We start from the raw sequence: 20,019 nt of genomic DNA on the forward strand, positions 1-20,019 counted from the left end.
GAGATTTGTCCCCTGGTTTGCTCCTCAAGTGTCCACAGTGGCCAGACCTGAGCCGGACTAAAGTGGGATTGCATCCGGGTCTCCCACATGGATGCAGGAGTCCAAGCACAGGGCCATCTTCTGCTGCTTTCCCAGGCACGTTAGCAAGGAACTGGATTGAAAGTGGAGCACCCAGGGCCGGCGCCTCGGCTCACTAGGCTAATCCTCCACCTGTGGCACTGGCACCCTGGGTTCTAGTCTCGTTTGGGGCACCGGGTTCTGTCCCGATTGCTCCTCTTCCAGTCCAGCTCTCTGCTATGGCCCGGGAAGGCAGTGAGAATGGTCCAGGTGCTTGGGCCCTGTACCCGCATGGAAGACCAGGTAGGGGCACCTGGCTCTTGGCTTTGGATTGGCGCAGCGTGCTGGCCATAGCGGCCATTTTGGGGGTGAACAACAGAAAAGAAAGACCTTTCTCTCTGTCTAACTCTGCCTGTCAAAAAAAAAAAAAAAAATGGAGCAGCCAGGACTTGAGCTGGTGCTCATAACACAGCACCACGGTGCAGGCTGTGTTTCATTTTTTAAAAGATTTAGTTGTTTGAAAGGCAGAGTGAGAGAGAGAGAGATCCCTTCTATCTTCCAGTTCACCCCCTAAATGTCTGCAGTAGCCAGGTGTGGGCCAGGACAAAACCAGAGTCAGGAACTGTCAGGCTTCCCATGTGGTTGGCAAGAACCCAAGTACTAGGGCCATGATGTGGAAAATAAGCCCACCTGAGACCACCTACCCACGACGGATGGACTCAGAAATCTGTAGGAAGCAGAGAGGGAGGATTTATTCCCCACCCCACCCCACCCCAAGGGCCCAGACCAGAGTTCACCAGCTTTCAGTTCCTGGTATCCCTGCAGGCAGCGGTCCCTCCCCTGTTTCTCCTGGGTGGAGAGAGCTGGGAGGTACAATCTAGCCCAAGGTGGGGGCAGGCGGCTGATAGGAGAGTGGTTCCCAGGAGGGAGGGGGACTTGCACACGGCAGGCGGCAGGCGCAACACAGGAGTGAACTGGAGCAAAGGGGCCCAGTGGTAGTCCTGTCTGACCTGCTCTTGCTGAACAAAAAGCCATCAGAAGGGTGGGACGGGGTGGGGTCGGCACCTTGTGTCTTGTAGCTTCCGGGGGGGAAAAAGAGCTTTAGATGGTGGAGGGCGGGGCAAACCCACAGGGAGGGCTGGGATCATCTGCAAGCCCTCAACCTGCCGCTCTATCACTGAGGCCTGATATCATGGCTGCGCTGAGGCCAAGCCGAGTTTCTACAAAAATACACCACTGACCCATTTCCAATAGTCACCTGCTGCCTCCCTGGGGTCTTAAGCGGAAGCAGGATCAAAAGTGCCGGTGCTGGCTGTGGCATAGTGGGTAAAGCACCACCTGCAGGGCCAGCATCCCATATGGGCACAAGTTCGAGTCCCGGCTGCTCCACTTCCAATCCAGCTCTCTGCTGTGGCCTGGGAAAGCATTGGAAGATGGCCCAAGTCCTTGGGCCCCTGCACCCACGTGGGAGACCTGGAAGAAGCTCCTGGCTCCTGGCATCGGATTGGCACAGCTCCAGCCGTTGCGGCCACTGGGGAGTGAACCAGCGGATGGAAGACCTCTCTCTCACTGCCTCTCCTTCTCTCTCTGTATAACTGACTTTCAAAGAAATAAAACTTAAAAAAAAAAAAAATGAAGTGTCCAGGACTGGAACAGCGCCGTAACATGGGATGCAGGCGTCTAAGCTGAGGCTCAGCCACTGTGCCACAGCCTGGATAGAATACAGCACCCATGCACTCCTCAGGACACTTCAGTCTGTGTGGTTTCTCACTGGGAGGAAAAGTGAGTGTGTAGTGAATCCGGGACTCTTAAATGGACCATTCAGTGTGTTCCGACACACTTGTGTAGCCAAAACTGTTAGGTAGCGAAGTAGATGTTAGCTACGTGTGAGACAGCCTATAGAACAAAAATGAGACTTTCTTTTTCCCCTCTGTGGTTGACTGAGAAGAAATGTAGAAGTCTCGCTGCAGACCAGCATTTGCACATCAAATGGCTTGCTCTGCTGGGATCACTTGCTCAGGTGGGTCCCAGCCCTCCCCCTGGGCGGGAGGAGGCTGTTGAGCCCAACAACACTGCAGACAAAGTCCTGGGGAAGATTTCAAAGCCCCCCACCCACCAATATCCCGGAAGAAGAAGGGGAAAGAGGAAGATGGCTGAGCCACACCTCTGGGCTCAGTGCTGCTCTGCGGGGCCCACCTGCTGTGTCATGACCCTGGGTTACCTGCTCGCTCTACACCCGACTCACATCTTGCTTGAAGACAAGGACCTCTGACCCAGCTGCCCTGGTAACAGAATCACTAGCGAGATGTGGACCTTGTCGTGGGGAGGTCCCCTCAGGCCTCTCTGCAGGCACTGTCCGTGCACACACTACCCTGACTTCCGCGGAGTCGGGCATCCTCTGGTCCCCACGTCCGGTCCTTGTGCTCCCCGTCGTGTGTGCTTTAGTTGCCTGCTTCCTCCTGCTGTGCCTCCTGTTCCCCCTTGTGACTGCGGTTTGTTCCTGCTCCTGTGGCCGCATGTCCGGGCTTTTTCCAGCTTTGGGTTGCGATAAATAAAACCTGCGGGGCCCAGTCATGGCAGCTGTTCACTGGATGAAGGCTGTGTTTTATCTGCTTGTTTGCAAGGGAAGGGGCTCTGTTTTGGCTGCTGTTGAGAGCCTGATTTAGGAACTTCACTATTTCCCTGTATCTAGGAATCCGTAACCTGTGAGGGAAACGCTGGGACTGTCTCAAGGTTGCAGAAGTAGGAATTTGCTGCGCGGCCTGTATCCTCTCTGGGGCTGGTCTTCTCTCCCCAGGGGTGAGGGTAAGGGTTAAATGATTAACTTTCTGGTAGATTAACTGTGATTTTCCCCTGGATGCCTGGTAGCTGCATTCTGCTGGGACGCAAAGGGGTTTGCTAATGCACAAGACCAGAGTCTCAGGTTGGGAGGGGAGCAGACTAATAAACCTTCTACATTGTGGACTATTTCACAACCCCCTCGTGAGAGATCGTTTAAGTCCTCTGGAGGGCCTGTCCAAACAGGGGCAGGACTATCTAGGTTAGCTGTTATCTAACCCCCACTCTTTAACTCGTTAATAGCAAATAGGAACTGACAGGAGGGGGTTTTAGGCTTAATACTGTTCTGATAGGCTTTAGGGCTTGGCCAGGTATGTATGAGGCCCGGACCAACCCACAGGGTGCTGGAAGAGACAAGGGAGGCTGAACCTTCCTAAGGAGGCATCCCATTGACTCCTGCTGCGTGGCTGGACTGGGGAGAGAGCTGCTCTGAACAGCAGGCTGCTAGACCACGCAGTGTCTCTAAATGGAAATTCACGTTCCACTGAATCTAGGCCATCGCCTCAATTGTAGTGGTTGGAGTTGGAAGCTGGGCAGAGCTAAAGGCTTTTTTATTATTAATTAATTAATTTGAAAGGCAGAGTTACAGAGAGACAGAGAGGCAGAGAGAGAGAGAGAGAGAGAGAGTCTTCCATCCACTGGCTCACTCTCCAGATGGCTGCAAAGGCCAGAGCTGGGCTGATCTGAAGCCAGGAGCCAAGAGCTTCCTCTGGGTCTCCCATGTGGGTGCAGGGGCCAAGGACTTGGGCCATCTTCTACTGCTTTCCCAGGCCATAGCAGAGAGCTGGATTGGAAGTGGAGCACCCAAGTCTCGAACCGGCACCCATACAGGATGCCAGCACTGCAGGTGGTGGCTTTACCCACTATGCCACAGTGCCAACAGGGTCTGTGGTTCTGAACCAGGAGTCCTTCAACACCCAGGGCAGTGCTGTTTCCAGTGGCCTTATTCTTGGCAAAGCTGACAGAATCTGGTTTCTGTTATGACAACTGCCTGCCCAATGCCCTGGCTGCTCATGTCGAAAGCAGGTGCTGTTTGGGGTGGACTGGCCTTGTTGGTCTCCTTGGTGGCCATCTGGGGTGGCTGGCCTTGGTGGCCTCCTTGGTGGCCGTCTGGGGTGGCTGGCCTTGGTGGCCTCTTGGTGGCACATCACCATGTAAAGCAGCCCTTAATTGCCTGCTGCCTATCCTTGCGTTGGTCCTTCTGCCCAGCTCTCTCCTCTTTCCCTGGTCTCTGATAAAGCAGACCACGGAGGCAGCCTCTATGATGGCAGTCAGAGGGGTGCTCAGTCCCGTCCCTAATTTTTGAAGATTTCCTTTAATATCATCAAGGTGAGCTAGAAAGCTATGGTCATGGGCAGATTCTGACACTTAGCAACTCCCTATGAATTAAATGGTGCCCATGACGGAAAGTGTGGCCTTTCCGGCAAGATCAAACGTGGTGACCTGTTTTATATATTTTGAGGTCATCAGTAAAACCTCTTATCTCCCCCTCAGTTTGGTTTAAAAGGGGAGCTGTGCCCATTTACCGTGCACACAGATAAATACATCCAGCTGTAAAATCGTGTCATAGTTTGGCCTCTCATTCTCTGGCTAAGCCACTGGGGCCAGGCATTATTACAGAAAAGGTCAGATCTTTTCTAAGGCCTGGGGACCCAGCTGTACATCGCAGTGGAGAGCCCTGTGGAACAGAGTCAGCCTCCCTTCTGGAAGAGAGAAGAGGAGATGCTGTTTGCTTCAGGCCCCTCTCTCACACACAGGCTAATTTCTGGCTTCCTGTGTGATGGGGTGTCAGCCGGGTATGTGTCTAGCTTTTAGTTGCTACACAGCTAGTCTGCCTGGTGCTACCAAAATCTCAGGCTCTCAGAAGGAAAGCAGGTGTTTTGGGGCTGGCACTGTGGCATCCCACACGGGCTCCAGTTTGAGTCCCAGCTGCTCCTCTTCCCATCCAGCTCTCTGCTATGGCCTGGGAGAGCAGTGGAGCATGGCCCGAGTGCTTGGGCCCCTGCACCCACGTGAGAGACCTGGAGGAAGCTCTTAGTTTCTTGGCTGTTAGACCCGAAGCAAGTCACAGAGAAGCACCACACACTAAGAATTTGGAGTGAGTCTTTTTTTATTAGCCGGCAGCAGAGAGCAGGCTAACGCCTCCATCTCTAGATCCCAGCAGAGGCAAGGGTCTGTCTTCTAAAGCTGAAAACCACAATCGCATTTGTGGGAGGGACAAATGGGACCAAGAGATGGGACTGTGTGAAGTAACATTCAGCTGCTGTCATTTTTACAAGTTGATTTACTTGTAGAGTATGCTGTTAAACAGGACGTGGTAAATTAACCCGAAGCGTCAAAGCATGACAATTCCCAGAGTCCCGGTGGCTCTCACCGGCAAGGGGGTGGTGGTCAGACAGAGAAAACCGCCAAAGCAGCAAACGGCGCCTACAGGTGTTCGGGAGCTGACTTAAGCTAACCCAGCATTTCGAGCCTGACCCCTCACAGCCGTCGCAGCCATCTGGGGAGTGAACCAGCGGATGGAAGACCTCTCTCTCTTTGTGCCCCTCTGTAACTCTACCTTTTAAATAAACGAACAAATTCTTAAAACAATTAAAAAAGCAACAGTTTGGCCTCAGTGGTGTTGTTTGTGCAGCAGTCAGGTCCCCAGGAGCCTCTCTGATTGGCTGCGGGGTTGATGGGAGCTCTCCCGGGATCCAGGTGCCCCAGTGCCGGCCCAAGGCCCGCGGTGCACACCACGAAGTCACACCTTACTGTGTGTGCTTTTGTTATCCTTCCTTCAGCAGTTTCATTTCCAGACAGTTGTGAATGGATTTTCTGCTATTTCCATTTTCAGATTGTTTCTTTCTAGTATGTAGAACTGTAACTTGTTCGTATGTCGATATTTACTCCTGGGACCTTTTTTTTTTTAATACTTTATTATTTTTATTTATTTATAAAAGTAAGACTTGCAGAGAGAGCAGGAGAGAGAGAGAGATCTTCCATCCACTGGTTCACTCCCCAAATGGCCACAATGGCCAGAGCTGGGCCCATCTGAAACCAGGAGCCAGGAGCTTACTTCTGGGTCTCCCACATGGGTGCAGGGTCCCAAGGACTTGGGCCATCTTCTACTGCTTTCCCAGGCACATTAGACGGGAACCGGACCGGAAGTGGAACAGCTGGGACTCTACCCGGCACCCATATGGGATGCCAGCACTGCAGGTGGGGACTTCACCCAATACGCCACAGCACCAGGCCACCCCCACCAACTTCTTCCTTTCTAATCTGTGTGCCTTTAATGTATTTTTTTTTTTTTTTTGTGGCCACACTGGGATTTGAATCCCAATTTTTTCTTGCTTTATTGCACTGGCTAGAACCTTTAGTATAGTGAGAAATTCTACTAAATCTAACCTAACCTAATAATCCAAATCCAAACCAACCGGGCTAAATGGTGAAGGCATCCATCCCTGCCTATTTGTCGACCCTGGTGGAAAAGCACTGCATGTTTCACCCTCAGGCTGTTGCTAGCTGTAGATTTCCAAACCTTTTACAAAGCTGAGGGACTGTACTGGCCAATGTTGGTAACCACAGTGACGTACAGGAGGCAACTACCTTTGCAAGAGGAAAGGTTTAGAGGTTTGTGTCCAGTGAGGGCAGCAGATGGCAATGGAGGGGCGTGGGTGTGCGTGTGCTGCATGGCAAGCCAGGCGGTAGAGAATGTGGGGGGGGGGGCTCAGGACCAAACCTGACGAGGCTATCCCAACAACCCTTGCCCAAGAACCACTTTCTGGGCCAACCACCTAGGGATCTCCCCCTTGACCCACCTCTTAAAGGCTCTACCTACTCTCTTTTCTTTAAGATTTTGTTTTTATTGATTTGAAAGGCACAGTTGGGGGGGGGGAAGATGGGGGGGGGAGAGAGAGAGAGAGAGAGGTCTTCCATCTGCTGATTCACTCCCCAAATGGCCCCAATGGCTAGGGTTGGGCCAGACCAAAGCCAGGAACCAGGAGCTTCTTCCTGGTCTCCCATATGGGTGCAGAGGGCTTGGGCCATCTTCACTGCTTTTCCCAGGCCATTAGCAGGGAGCTGGATCTGAAGTGCAGCAACCGAGACTTGAACCAGTACCCACATGGGATGCCAGCGTCACGGGTAGTGACTTTACTCCTACACCAACAGCACTGGCCCCAGATTCTGCCTCTTGGCTATGGCACCACCCCGGGGGCAAGCGCTTGGCACCTGTGACAACATGCAGACCAGAGCAGGAATTTTCCATTGTGCTTGTCGTGAGCTGGCACCAGATTTTGTCAAGTCCGTTTCTGCACCTGCTGTGGCACCCACACGTTCCCTTCACTTGAGGAGTGTTCCTCGTAGGACAACTCAGCCAGCAATGCGCCTCCTGCTCTGTGTGCCTGCGATGTCCTTACTCTTCCTTTCTTTCTCTCTGGCTCTTTCTTTCTTTCTTTTTTTAATGCAGATTCTGATTCAGCTTGTTGGAATTAGAAGCTGAGAGGCTGCATTTTAAAAAAAGATTTGCTTGGGGCCTGTGCTGGGGCGTAAGTAGGCTAAGCCTTCGCCTGTGGCTCTGACATCCCGTATGGGCGCCAGTTCATTCCCCGGCTGCTCCTCTTCCAGTCCCGCTCTCTGTTGTGGCCTGGGAAAGCAGTAGAAAATGGCCCAAGTGTCTGGCTCTCAGCATCCATGTGGGAGACCTGGAAGAAGCTCCTGGCTCCCGGCTTCAGCTTGGCCCAGCTCCAGCAGTTGTGGCCATTTGGGGAGTGAAATAGCGGATAGAATCTCTCTCCTCTCTCTGTCTGCCTCTCCTTCTCTCTCTGTAGCTCTGCCTTTCAAATAAATAAATAAATCTTTTTCTTTTTTTAAAAAAAGAAATTATTTATTTGAAAGCCAGAGAGACAGAGATTTTCCATCTACTGCTTCATTCCCCAAATGCCCACAACTGGGAACTTGGTGCTCAGTCTGGGTCTCTCACGTGAGTGGCAGGGAGTCAGCCACTTGATCCATCCTCTGCTTCCTGGGGTGTGCGTTAGCAGGCCGCTGACCTGAGGCTTGGAGCTGGGCCTCAAACCCAGGTGCAGGTGGATACAGGATGCAGGGGTTCCAAGTGGCATCTTAAGTGCTGTGCCAAGTGCCTGCCCCGACGGTGTCGTTTCACAGCCGTTAGGGCCTCTGCTGTCTCTTAGGAGGAGTCAGCTATTCACGGAGTGATGGTTCTTCTTCGTGCAACAAGTCTTCTTGATGCTTTCACACTCTCTCTGATTCTGCCTCTCAAATTAATCAATTTTTTTTTGACAGGCAGAGTTAGACAGTGAGAGAGAGAGACAGAGAGAAAGGTCTTCTTTTTACCGTTGGTTCACCCTCCAATGGCTGCTGTGGCCGGTGCACCACGCTGATCCGAAGCCAGGAGCCAGGTGCTTGTCCTGGTCTCCCACGCAGGTGCAGGGCCCAAGGACCTGGGCCATCCTCCACTGTCTTCCCGGGCCACAGCAGAGAGCTGGCCTGGAAAAGGAGCAACCAGGACAGAATCCGGTGCCCCGACTGGGACTAGAACCTGGTGTGCTGGCGCCACAGGTGGAGGATTAGCCTATTGAGCCATGGCGCTGGCCAACTTAATCATTTTTTTAAAAAAAGATTTATTTATTTGAAAGGCAGAGTTACAGAGAGGCAGAGGCAGAGAGGGAGAGAGAGGTCTTCCATCCGCTGGTTCACTTCCCAAATGGCCACAAGGCTGGAGCTGGATTGATCTGAAGCCAGGAGCCAGGAGCTTCCTCCGGGTCTCCCACGTGGGTGCAGGGGCCCAAGGGCTTGGACCATCTTCTCCTGCCATCTTCCACTGCTTTCCCGGGCCACAGCAGAGAGCTGGTTCAGAAGTGGAGCAGCTGGGTCTTGAACCAGTGCCCATATGGGATGCCGGCACTGCAGCTGACAGTTTTACCTGCTACGTCACAGCGCCAACCCCATAAATAAATCTTAAAAAAAAAAAAAATCCACAAATATCAGCTACGCCTGTGATCCATTTCCAGAAACAAGGACCGTAGTAGTTTGCATGTTTTCTCTTTACTTGTCAAATTATGTATTTGTGTATAGGAACATTTTCTTCTCTCTCTTTCCCATCAAAATGAATTTAAGAAGTTCTGTGAGGCAGCCCGCGGCCCAGCAGTTAGGACGCTGCTCGGCCCGAGTCCTGTATCAGTGCCTCGCCCAAGCAGCTCTTCAGTTTCTGAGTCCAGCTTCCTGCTGGTGCACACCGTGGGAGGCAGCAGGTGACGGCTCCAGAACTCCACGCAGCAGACCCGGACTGAGCTCCTGACTCCTGGCTTCGCTGGCCCAGCCATGGCTGTTGTGGGCATTTGGGGAGTGAACCAGAAGATGAAAGATCTGTGTTTCTCTGCCATTCAAACAAATAATTTTAATTCACTTACTTTAAAATATTTATTTGAAACTCAGAGTTACACAGAGAGAAGGAGAGGCAGAGAGAGAGAGAGAGAGAGAGAGAGAGAGAGAGAGAGAAGTCTTCCATCCGCTGGTTCACTCCCCAGTTGGCCGCAACGGCCAGAGCTGTGCAGATCTGAAGCCAGGACCCAGGAGCCTTATCCGGGTCTCCCATGTGGGTGCAGGGGCCCAAGGGCTTGGACCATCTTCTCCTGCTTTCCCAGGCCACAGCAGAGAGCCGGATGGGAAGTGGAGCAGCCAGGTCTCGAACTGGCACCCATAAAGGATGCCGGCACTTCAGGCCGGGGCGTTAACCCGCTGTGTCACAGCAACAGCCCCATCTAGTCTTATTGTAAGAGATTACTCAGAGGAACAAAGTCAGCATTTGAGGAGCTGCAGCCAGTGATGCACATAGTGGCTGAGAATGTGCACATCCTCACTGGGGGAGGAGTGAGGACTTCTTTCCTGTGCAGCAAGAACCAATGCACTGAGCAGGCGGAAGTGTCGAGTGCTTTACGGCACTCCCAGCAATGCAGCGAGCACACACAGGAGCGAGCCAGCCAGGTTTGGACGGTGTCACTTTTCTACTCACTGCCTCAGTTCCAAGTCCACTTCCCGTGCTCCGAGCCCTCGTTTGCTGCCTGCTCTCTGTCCTGGAGCTGGACTGCACTGTGGGCTCGTCCTTTGCTGTGGGCACCATGTGAAGCTGTGCAGGTGGCCGAGGGCTGCAGTCTCAGAGGGACTGAGCCCAGCTCCCCTGCCTGTGTCTCCTTGATCCCACTGGGGGACTAAACGGCTGTCCTGGCCCTCGCCCAGTTTTGGTGCCACCCCTGTGGATAGCTCCTCACTCAGGTCAGCGGCAGCCCGTCGGCAGATGCTTAGTGAGTCTCACGGGCACCCGAACAGTCGGTTTCCTGGCCTGGCTCACCTGCACCCTGGCAGGGTGGCTTGCCGCCCAGCAGCTGTTGTTATAGGTCACTGCGGATCAAACGTGTCCCTGCACAACCAGGGACAGAGTCCCTCATCAGTTGGGCTGCAGCCACAGGTCTCTAACAAGAAGCCAAACACACCTCGGGAGGGGACAAAACCCAGTTTTGTCCTTCCTTGAATATGGAATTATCTTTATCCCTTTACTACCTGTTGATGCTTTTTGTATCAGACTTTTTCCTGTCAAAATCGTTGTGTGGTTCCTGTGATCTGTTTGGATCGTAACTAGTGCTACAGCGGGGAGGAGAAGGAACCAAGCTGGGAAGGGGGTTGGGAGCTCTGTTCCTGGGTGCGCGTTGGGGGGCAGGGAGGGAGAGAGGGGTGACAGTTGAAAGAGGGCAGCAGGGAGGCTCCCGCTGAGGAGCGCCGGCCACAGCTCCAGGAGAAAGCCGGCAAGCGCCGCCTCCCGGGCAGCCCGCAGGGAAGCAGGGACCCAGAGCAGGGCTGCAGCAGGAGGTTGTCATGACTGCAGACAAAGGAGCAGGGAGAAAGAAACCACACGGGGCCGTCTGGCAAGGACAGGAGCCCTGTGGGGCGCGTGGGACCCTCCTGGGGGCCATGTTGACTGCGCTGAGCTGACGACAAGTGCAGGGGCCCCTCAGGAGGCCGGTGTCCCGCCCCAGGATGGGGTGGTGTGAGCTCCTGCTGCTCAGAGTGCAGGGAATGCCCTTGGGAGCCAAAGGAGGCAAGGGCTCCTGCCAGTCGCAGCACCAGGGAGGGGTTGGCCGTGCTCCCCCTGCCAGGCCGCCAGGGAGCTTGTCCCGCGTGGCCCAAGCTCCCACCCGGCAGCTCCAACAGCGTCTGTATGCAGGGACAGGCCTGAGAGAGGGCAGTCACGGGAGGACAGGCCTGAGAGAGGGCGGTCACGGGGGACACGGGATCAGGTGAGGGCAGTCACGGGGGGACAGGCCTGAGAGAGGGCAGTCACGGGAGGACAGGCCTGAGAGAGGGCAGTCACGGGGGGCTCGGCTCTGAGCTAGGGCCGTCATGGGGGACACGGGATCAGGTGAGGGCGGTCACGGGGGGACAGGCCTGAGAGAGGGTAGTCACGGGAGGACAGGCCTGAGAGAGGGGCAGTCACGGGGGACATGGGATCGGGTGAGGGCGGTCATGGAGGACAGGCCTGAGAGAGGGCAGTCACAGGGGGCTCGGCTCTGAGCTAGGGCAGTCATGGGGGGACACGGGATCAGGTGAGGGCAGTCACAGGGGACACGGCTCTGAGTGAGGGTGGTCACGGGGGACACGGGATCAGGTGAGGGCAGTCACGGGGGGACAGGCCTGAGAGAGGGCAGTCACGGGGGGACAGGCCTGAGAGAGGGCAGTCACGGGGGGCTCGGCTCTGAGCTAGGGCCGTCATGGGGGACACGGGATCAGGTGAGGGCGGTCACGGGGGGACAGGCCTGAGAGAGGGGCAGTCACGGGGGGCTTGGCTCTGAGTTAGGGCGGTCATGGGGGACACGGGATCGCGTGAGGACGGTCATGGGGGACAGGCCTGAGGGCGGTCACGGGGGGACACGGCTCTGAGTGAGGGCGGTCCCAGGTGGGTGGACATGGGATCGGGTGAGGGCGGTCATGGGAGACAGGCCTGAGTGAGGGCGGTCATGGGGGCTCGGCTCTGAGCTAGGGCAGTCACGGGGGACACGGGATCTGAGTGAGGGCGGTCATGGGGGACACGGCTCTGAGTGAGGGTGGTCACGGGGGACACGGGATCAGGTGAAGGTGGTCATGGGGGACAGGCCTGAGAGAGGGGCAGTCACGGGGGGCTCGGCTCTGAGCTAGGGCCGTCATGGGGGACACGGGATCAGGTGAGGGCAGTCACAGGGGACACGGCTCTGAGTGAGGGTGGTCACGGGGGACACGGGATCAGGTGAAGGTGGTCATGGGGGACAGGCCTGAGAGAGGGGCAGTCACGGGGGGCTCAGCTCTGAGCTAGGGCAGTCATGGGGGACACAGGATCGGGTTAGGGCAGTCACAGGGGACACGGGATCAGGTGAGGGTGGTCATGGGGGACACGGCTCTGAGTGAGGGTGGTCATGGGGGACACGGGATCGCATGAGGATGGTCATGGGGCACAGGCCTGATGGCGGTCATGGGGGGGGGACACGGCTCTGAGTGAGGGCGGTTCCGGGTGGGTGGACATGGGATCGGGTGAGGGCGGTCATGGGGGACAGGCCTGAGAGAGGGGCAGTCACGGGGGGCTCGGCTCTGAGCTAGGGCAGTCACGGGGGACACGGGACCTGAGTGAGGGCGGTCATGGGGGGGACAGGCCTGAGAGAGGGTGGTCTCGGTGGGGGGGTGGACACGGCCCGAGGGCGGGGGTCCTCTTGGCCCTGAGGCTCAGGTCTTCGCACCCCTCCCAGGATTTTCCTTGGACACAGCTCGCCATAACCCTTTCCCTCGGATGGTGGGAGGTGACAAGCGGAAGCCGTTGGCCGCGGGAACAGGTGCCGCGGGGAGGTGGGGGCCTCCGAGGGAGGTGGCCGGCCCGGAGGGGAGGGGCGCAGAGGGTGGGGGGCGGGCCGGCGCCCTGTCGGCCGCGGGAGCGCGCTCTCGGGGGAAGGGGCGGACGGACACCCCTCTCTCCCACGCATGTTAAACCCGCACGGACCGAACGTGCGAAGCTCGGGGTGCGGCAGGAGACGGGATGCAGACACCCGGCGGCGCCGTTCCGCGCTGGCGCGGTCCAGCAAAACGTCACCGCGAGCATCCCGCCCCGGGGCCGCCCGGGGGCTCCGGCCCCGCCCCGGTCGCGAGCGCGCGCGCCCCCGCGCCCGGAGAGCGCGCGCGCGCCCGCGCCGCCGCGGCCGCCATCTTGCGGAGAGCCGTGGGCTGCCCGCGGCCCCGAGCGGGTCCCTGGCGGTGCCGAGCCGCCGGCCGGCCGCGCCCGTGTCGGAAGGCGCCGAGCCCCTGGCCAGGCCCATGTGGGTGCGGCGCGCCCGAGGCCACCCGGGCTTCGCCGCCGCCCGCGCCCTGGCCTCCACTCGGGCCTCCGAGCAGCCGCCGCGACGCCCGGCCCGCGGGGCAGGTGAGTGTGGCCGCCCGGCCGGCGGGAAGGACAGGCAGCGGCTCCCGTCAGGCAGACAGCGCCCCCTGTCCGTCAGTGCCTCCTGCCAGTCAACGTCCCGACCGCCTGACAGCGCCGCCTGTCAGTCAGCCAGCGCCCCCTGTCAGCCAGCGCCCCCTGTCAGCTAGTGCCCCCTGTCCGTCAGTGCTCCTGTCAGTCAGCGCCCTGTCAGTCAGTGCCCTGTCAGTGCCGCCTGTCCGTCAGTGCCCCCTGTCAGCTAGTGCCCCCCGTCAGTCAGTGCTCCTGTCAGTCAGCGCCCTGTCAGTCAGTGCCCTGTCAGTGCCGCCTGTCCGTCAGTGCCCCCTGTCAGCTAGTGCCCCCCGTCAGTCAGTGCTCCTGTCAGTCAGCGCCCTGTCAGTCAGTGCCCTGTCAGTGCCGCCTGTCCGTCAGTGCCCCCTGTCAGCTAGTGCCCCCCGTCAGTCAGTGCTCCTGTCAGTCAGCGCCACCTGTCAGTCAGCGCCCTGTCAGTGCCCCCGTCAGCTAGTGCCCCCCGTCAGTCAGCGCCCTGTCAATCAGTGCCCTGTCAGTCAGTGCCCTGTCAGTCAGCGCCCTGTCAGTCAGCGCCCTGTCAGCTAATGCCTTCTGTCAGCACCACCTGTCAGTCAGTGCTCCTGTCAGTCAGTGCTCCTGTCAGTGCCCCCTGTCAGCTAGTGCCCCCGTCAGTCAGTGCTCCTGTCAGTCAGTGCCCTGTCAGCGTCCTGTCAGCACCCTGTCAGCTAGTGCCCCCCATCAATCAGCGCCACCTGTCAGCTAGTGCCCCCTGTCAGTGCTCCTGTCAGTCAGTGCCCCCGTCAGTCAGTGCTCCTGTCAGTCAGTGCCCCCGTCAGTCAGTGCCTCCTGTTAGTCAGTGCCCCCGTCAGTCAGTGCCGTCAGCTAGTGCCCCCTGTCAGTCAGTGCTCCTGTCAGTCAGTGCCCCCGTCAGTCAGTGCCTCCTGTTAGTCAGCATCCCTATCAGCGCCCTGTCAGTCAGTGCCCCCGTCAGTCAGTGCCTCCTGTTAGTCAGCATCCCTATCAGCGCCCTGTCAGTCAGTGCCCTATCAGCCAGCCTGTGTGTGAGCCTTGGTGACCCCTTGACCTCGTCTGCAGCAGTTCCCTCCCCTGTCTGTGATCTCTGTTGGCTTCCCCGTGGTCAGCGCCCTCCTCAGCAGTGACTGTGCTGGCCTAGAAGTGCCTGCCATCCCTGCCTGTCAGGGTCCCTGGGTCGCTCAGAGCCTACCCCCGACCCGGTCAGATGGGAGGACCCCTGATGTCAGTGCTCACCCCCACCTTGGTGCCCCCTCCCTCCTCTGTGACCTTCCTGTCCACACCCCGTGCTCCTGTTGGAGACCCCGCCTGTCAGTGGTCCCCACACTGTTCCTCCGCTGCCTGTCAGTGAGATCCTTCCCCTCAGTGGCGCTGCCACTTCTCACTGCAAAATCTCCGCTTCCCAATTGTCCTTAAGCCCTTTGCCAGCTTGTTATTCTTTTTTTTTATTTTTTTTATTTTTTGACAGGCAGAGTGGACAGTGAGAGAGAGACAGAGAGAAAGGTCTTCCTTTGCCATTGGTTCACCCTCCAATGGCCGCCACAGCCAGCGCGCTGCGGCCGGCGCACCGCGCTGATCCGATGGCAGGAGCCAGGTGCTTCTCCTGGTCTCCCATGGGGTGTAGGGCCCAAGCACCTGGGCCATCCTCCACTGCACTCCCTGGCCACAGCAGAGAGCTGGCCTGGAAGAGGGGCAACCGGGACAGAATCCGGCGCCCCGACCGGGACTAGAACTCAGTGTGCCGGCGCCGCAAGGTGGAGGATTAGCCTAGTGAGCCGCGGCGCCGGCGCCAGCTTGTTGTTCTTTCCCAGTCTGCCCCAACCTCCCCCATGGCTTCTCTCTGACAGGCTTGACATGCCTCTCGGGTCCTGCCATCTCTCATCTCTCAGCTGTTCACCACTTTCCGTGTGTGTAAGATTTATGGGTGTAGTACGTTGAGCATCTGCCTGTGGCACTGGCATCCCATGTGGGCGCTGGTTCAGGTCCCAGCTGCATCACTTCTGATTCAGCTCCCTGCTGATGGCCTGGGAAAGCAGTAGAAGACGGCCCAGTGCCTAGGTCCCTGCACTTGGATGGCAGACCGGAGGAAGAGCCTGGCTCCTGGCTTTGGATTGGCTCAGCTGTGGCCATTGTGGCCATTTGGGGAGTGAACCAGCAGATGGAAGACCTCTCTCTCTGTCTCTCCCTCTCTCTGTCTGTAACTCTGCCTCTCAAGTAAATAAATACATCTTAAAAAAAAAAAAAAAGATTCATGGGGCTGGTGCTGTGGTGTAGCAGGTAAAGCCATTACCTCCAGTGCCAGCATCTCGTATGGGCACCGCTTCCAGTCCTGACTGCTCCTCTTCGATCCAACTCTCTGCTATGGCCTGAAAAAACTGCAGAAGACGGCCGAAGTGCTCGGCTCCCCTGCACCCACTGGGAGACCCAGAAAAGGCTCCTGGCTCCAGATCAGCTCAGCTCCGGCCGTTGCAGCCTTTTGGGGAGTGAACCATCAGATGGACGATATCTCTCTCTCTGCCTCTACTTCTATGTAACTCTGCCTTTCAAGTAAATAGGTTAATCTTAAAAAAAAGAGAGATTTATTTATTTATTTGAAAGATGGTGGAGCCGGGGAGTGGGAGGAGAGACAGAGACGGAGACCCTCTGTCTGCTGGTTCACTCCCCAAATACCCACAGCAACCAGAGCTGGACCAGTCCAAAGCTAGGAACAACATCTGGGTCTGCCATGTGGGTGGCAGGAACCCAAGTACTTGGGCCATCATCCGCTGCCTCATTACCAGGAAGCTGGGCCAGAAGCGGAGGTGGGATTTGGTCCCAGACACTCAGTATAGGATGCAGGCCTCCCAAAGCCATGGTTTAAGCTGCACCACTCCCGTTGACCTCTTCTTGATGCCCCATCCTTTCCGTCTTCTCTTCCTTCTTGTGTCTGTGTGTTAGCTAAGCTCTGGAAGGTGAGAAAAGGGCAGCTGCGAGGAGTGGGTGGACAGAGGCTTGCAGACTGAGAGGACAAGCACGTGCAGTGGGGAAAGGGGAGATCGTCAAGAACCTGGTAAGACTCATGTGTCTCTAGTGAGGTGGAGGTATGCAGAAGCCTGGTTGGACAGTGGTCTTTCAGTCAAGCTGTTTTTGTAGGCATTGGTGAGGAATTGGGCCTTGAGTCTGAGTTGTGAGGCAACTTGGGCTAGAGGTGGAGAAGAGGAGAGCTGATCGTATATGTACGTCACATGTGAGTACTCAGAGTGTAGTTGTGCTTAGAGCTTTTGACTCAGGGAGATATTCTGGAAGTAGAGCTTTGGGACTTGCTGATAAAATAGGAGAGGGGTGTGAGGGCATGTGAGGAATCAGGGTGGTGTCTAGGTTTCTTGATCGAATAAGTGGGTGACAGAGGTATCTGCTGAGATGGGGAAGCTGGATTGGGGTGGCGGCCGGCATGAGGGAATTAGAGGTTGGAGATGGAAAACAAGGCTTTCTTTTGACTGAAAGGAGTGGGAAAGGTCCAAGGATTGAAAGGGTCTCACAGAAAAATCGGATTCCAGAGGAGAGGTCAGGCTTCAGGAATACAGCTGTCAGCAGGGGGATGATGTTTCACGCCTTGGGAATAGTTATTTGTTTAAAACACACAGAAGAGGGCCAGCGCCGTGGCTCAATAGGCTAATCCTCCACCTAGTTGCGCCGGCACACCGGGTTCTAGTCCCGGTCAGGGCGCCGGATTCTGTCCTCGTTGCCCCTCTTCCAGGCCATCTCTCTGCTGTGGCCCGGGAGTGCAGTGGAGGATGGCCCACGTCCTTGGGCCCTGCACCACATGGGAGACCAGAAGCACCTGGCTCCTGGCTTCGGATTAGTGTGGTGCCACTCTGCCTGTAAAACACACACACACACACACACAGAGAAGAATGTACTGGGTATTTATTAAGTGCTATGGCATCAAATGCTTTATATGAATTACTTAATTCTCATGGAGACCATTGATTTCCTGTTTCCCAAGTGAGGAAACAGGTCTACAGCAAACAGGTCCTGGAGTTAGGATTTGTGCCCAAGAAATTTGATTCAAAAGCCTTCATGTTTTACTAAAGGAAAAGCAAAGTTTTGAAATATTAAATTTTTATAAAAGATTTATCTATTTTTTTGAAAAGCAAGAGAGAGAGAGAGGAATTTTCCATCTTCTGGTTTATTACCCAAATGGCTACAACAGCCTGGTCTGGGCCAGGCTGAATCCAGGAGCCAGGAGCTTCATCTGGGTCTCCCATGTGCATGCCAGGGGCCCAAGTACTTGGGCCATTATCTACTTCCCTTCTTAGGTGCATAAGCAGGAAGCCAGAAGGGGGTTGGAGCAGGTGTTGTGGCACAGAGGCTTAAACTGCCACTTGAGGCAAACTCATTCCATGTCAGGGTGCCAGTTTGAGTCTTGGCTACTCTACTTCCAGTCCAGCTCCCTCATAGGAGAGCTGGAGAATGCTGAGTACAAATAAACAATAGATCTAAGATCAGAGTAAATAAATGGGATAAGCAGGACTCAGTTGAGGTGGTCAGACTCCAGAGCTTGTGCTTTTCACTGTTGCCTTCTGTGGGAAACTTATGTTCCTGGAAATCTCAACTCAGAATAAACTGTGAATGGTACCAATGTGTGTTTTGTGATTTTTCTCACTCTTAAACCCTGTTACTCAGCTACCTTCTTCCTCTTCCAAGAGAACTGGTGTGGCTTTTTTCCTTTGTTTTCTTCTGAAGAATAACATCATCTGTGTGTGTGTGTGTGTGTGTGTGTAAGACATAGTGTGAAAGAGATTTTATAGACATGAGTAGCATACTCCATACATTTTTCAGTGTCATACTTTACTAATTGACAGTTATATTGGAGATCGCGTTGTATCCATATACAGCAATCAGCCCTCTTTTTTTTTTTTTTTAAGATTTATTTATTTGAAAGTCAAAGTTACACAGAGAGAAGAGAGGCAGGGAGAGAGAGGCCTCCCATCCTCTGGTTCACTCCCCAATTGGCCACAATAGCCAGAGCTGCGCTGACCTGAAGCCAGGAATCAGGAGCTTCTTCCAGGTCTCCCACGTAGGCCTAAGGACTTGGGCCATCTACCGCTTTCCCGGGCCATAGCAGAGAGCTGGATCAGAAGTGGAGCAGCCAGGACTCGAACTGGCGCCATATGAGACACTAGCACTGTAGATGGTGGCCCCACCCGCTATGCCACAGTGCCAGTTCCAAGCAGCCCTCTTTTAAAAAACTAATTTGAGGGTCAGGAGTTGTGTTGTAATGGTTTAAGCTGCCACTTGCTGGTTCCAGTCCCCAGCTGCTCCACTTCCCATCCAGTTCCCTGCTAATGCAGCTGGGAAAGCAGCAGAAGATAACCCAAGTCCTTGGGGCCCTGCACCCACACAAAAGACCTGGGATTAAGCTTCTGGCTCCTGTCTTTGGCCTGACCCAGCCCATGGGTCATTTAGGGAGTGAACTAGCAGGTGGAAGATGTGTCTCTGTCTCCCTGACCCATTCCTGCCCGTAACTCTGCCTTTCATGTAAATAAAATATTTTTAAAGAATTAATTTGAGAGGCAGAGAGAGAGTGTGCTCCCATCCGCTGATTCACTCCTTGAAAGTTTACAACAACTGGGGCTAGGCCAGGGCTGGACTAAGGCCGAAGCTGGGAGCCAGGAACTAAATCCAGGTCTCCCATGTGGGTGGCAAAGACCTAACCACTTAAGCTGTTATCTCCTGCCTCCCAGGATGCATATTAATAGGAAGCCAGAATTTGTAACAAAGCTGGAACTTTTAGAATGTATAGATCTTAACTGTATAAATTTGATAGTGGTTGTGTATAGCCTTGTGTTCATTACTTGGGAATGCTTCCATTATCTCTGAAAGTTGCCTTGTGTTCTTTTTTAGTCATTGCAACCACCCTCTAAAATCTCCAGAATGACCGTTGTTCCGATTTCTATTGCTATAGATTGATTTTATAGTTCTCTGAATTTCATGTAAATGAAATAATGAGGTATATGCTCATATTGAGGTATATGCTCCTTTATATCTATTTTCCTCAGTGTAATTTTTTTTGAAATTTGTTGATTTGGAGGCATGTGTCTGCTTTTATTTGAGTAGTATTCCTTTCTAAAGAAATTTCATTTTATTTGAAAGGTAGAGAGAGGTCTTTCATCTGCTTGTTCACTTCCCAAATGCCTGCAGCAGACAGCAGGGCAGGCTGAATCCAGAAGCCTGGAACTCAGTCTCGGTCTCCCAGGGGAGTGTCGGGACCCAAGTACTTCAGCCATGATCTGCTGCCTTTCCAGTACGCACATTATCAGGAAGCTGGATCCATCCGAAGTGGACTAGCCAGAACTTGAACCAGGCACTCTGATGTGGAATGTGGCTGTCTCAGGTGCCAAGTGTCTGCTCTCAAGTAATATTCCTTTGTATGAAAATAATGTAATTTTTAAAATCTATTTTCCTGTTGATGGATATTTGGGTAGCTTTCACTTTTTTTTACTATTATGACTAAAATTTAAAATTTCTGTTGTTGCTATGGGTTTGTTCTGAGAGGAGGAGTGTGATGGGGGCAAGAGGTGCGGCATTACCACACAGACCCCAGGAGTCGGGTAAAAGCAGGCCAGAGGCGAACAGCCCGC

At 55.0% G+C, this 20,019-nt stretch overlaps 1 protein-coding gene across 8 annotated transcripts in view; it reads left to right on the plus strand.

Annotated features, from left to right (window-relative positions):
* The first annotated feature begins 13,096 nt into the window (after positions 1-13,096).
* Positions 13,097-20,019, plus strand: part of PPP6R2 (protein phosphatase 6 regulatory subunit 2) — a 101,969-nt gene continuing 95,046 nt past the window's right edge. For 6 of the 8 annotated variants that reach the window (XM_070053107.1, XM_070053117.1, XM_070053098.1 and 3 more), the window contains exon 1: positions 13,097-13,333. The gene's annotated coding sequence lies outside the window, so the exon portion shown is untranslated. The remainder of the gene's footprint in view (positions 13,334-20,019) is intronic. The other 2 variants (XM_070053105.1, XM_070053103.1) reach the window with 1 other exon arrangement.

Source organism: Oryctolagus cuniculus, chromosome 11 (genome assembly GCF_964237555.1).
Source record: "Oryctolagus cuniculus chromosome 11, mOryCun1.1, whole genome shotgun sequence".
NCBI lineage: Eukaryota > Metazoa > Chordata > Mammalia > Lagomorpha > Leporidae > Oryctolagus > Oryctolagus cuniculus.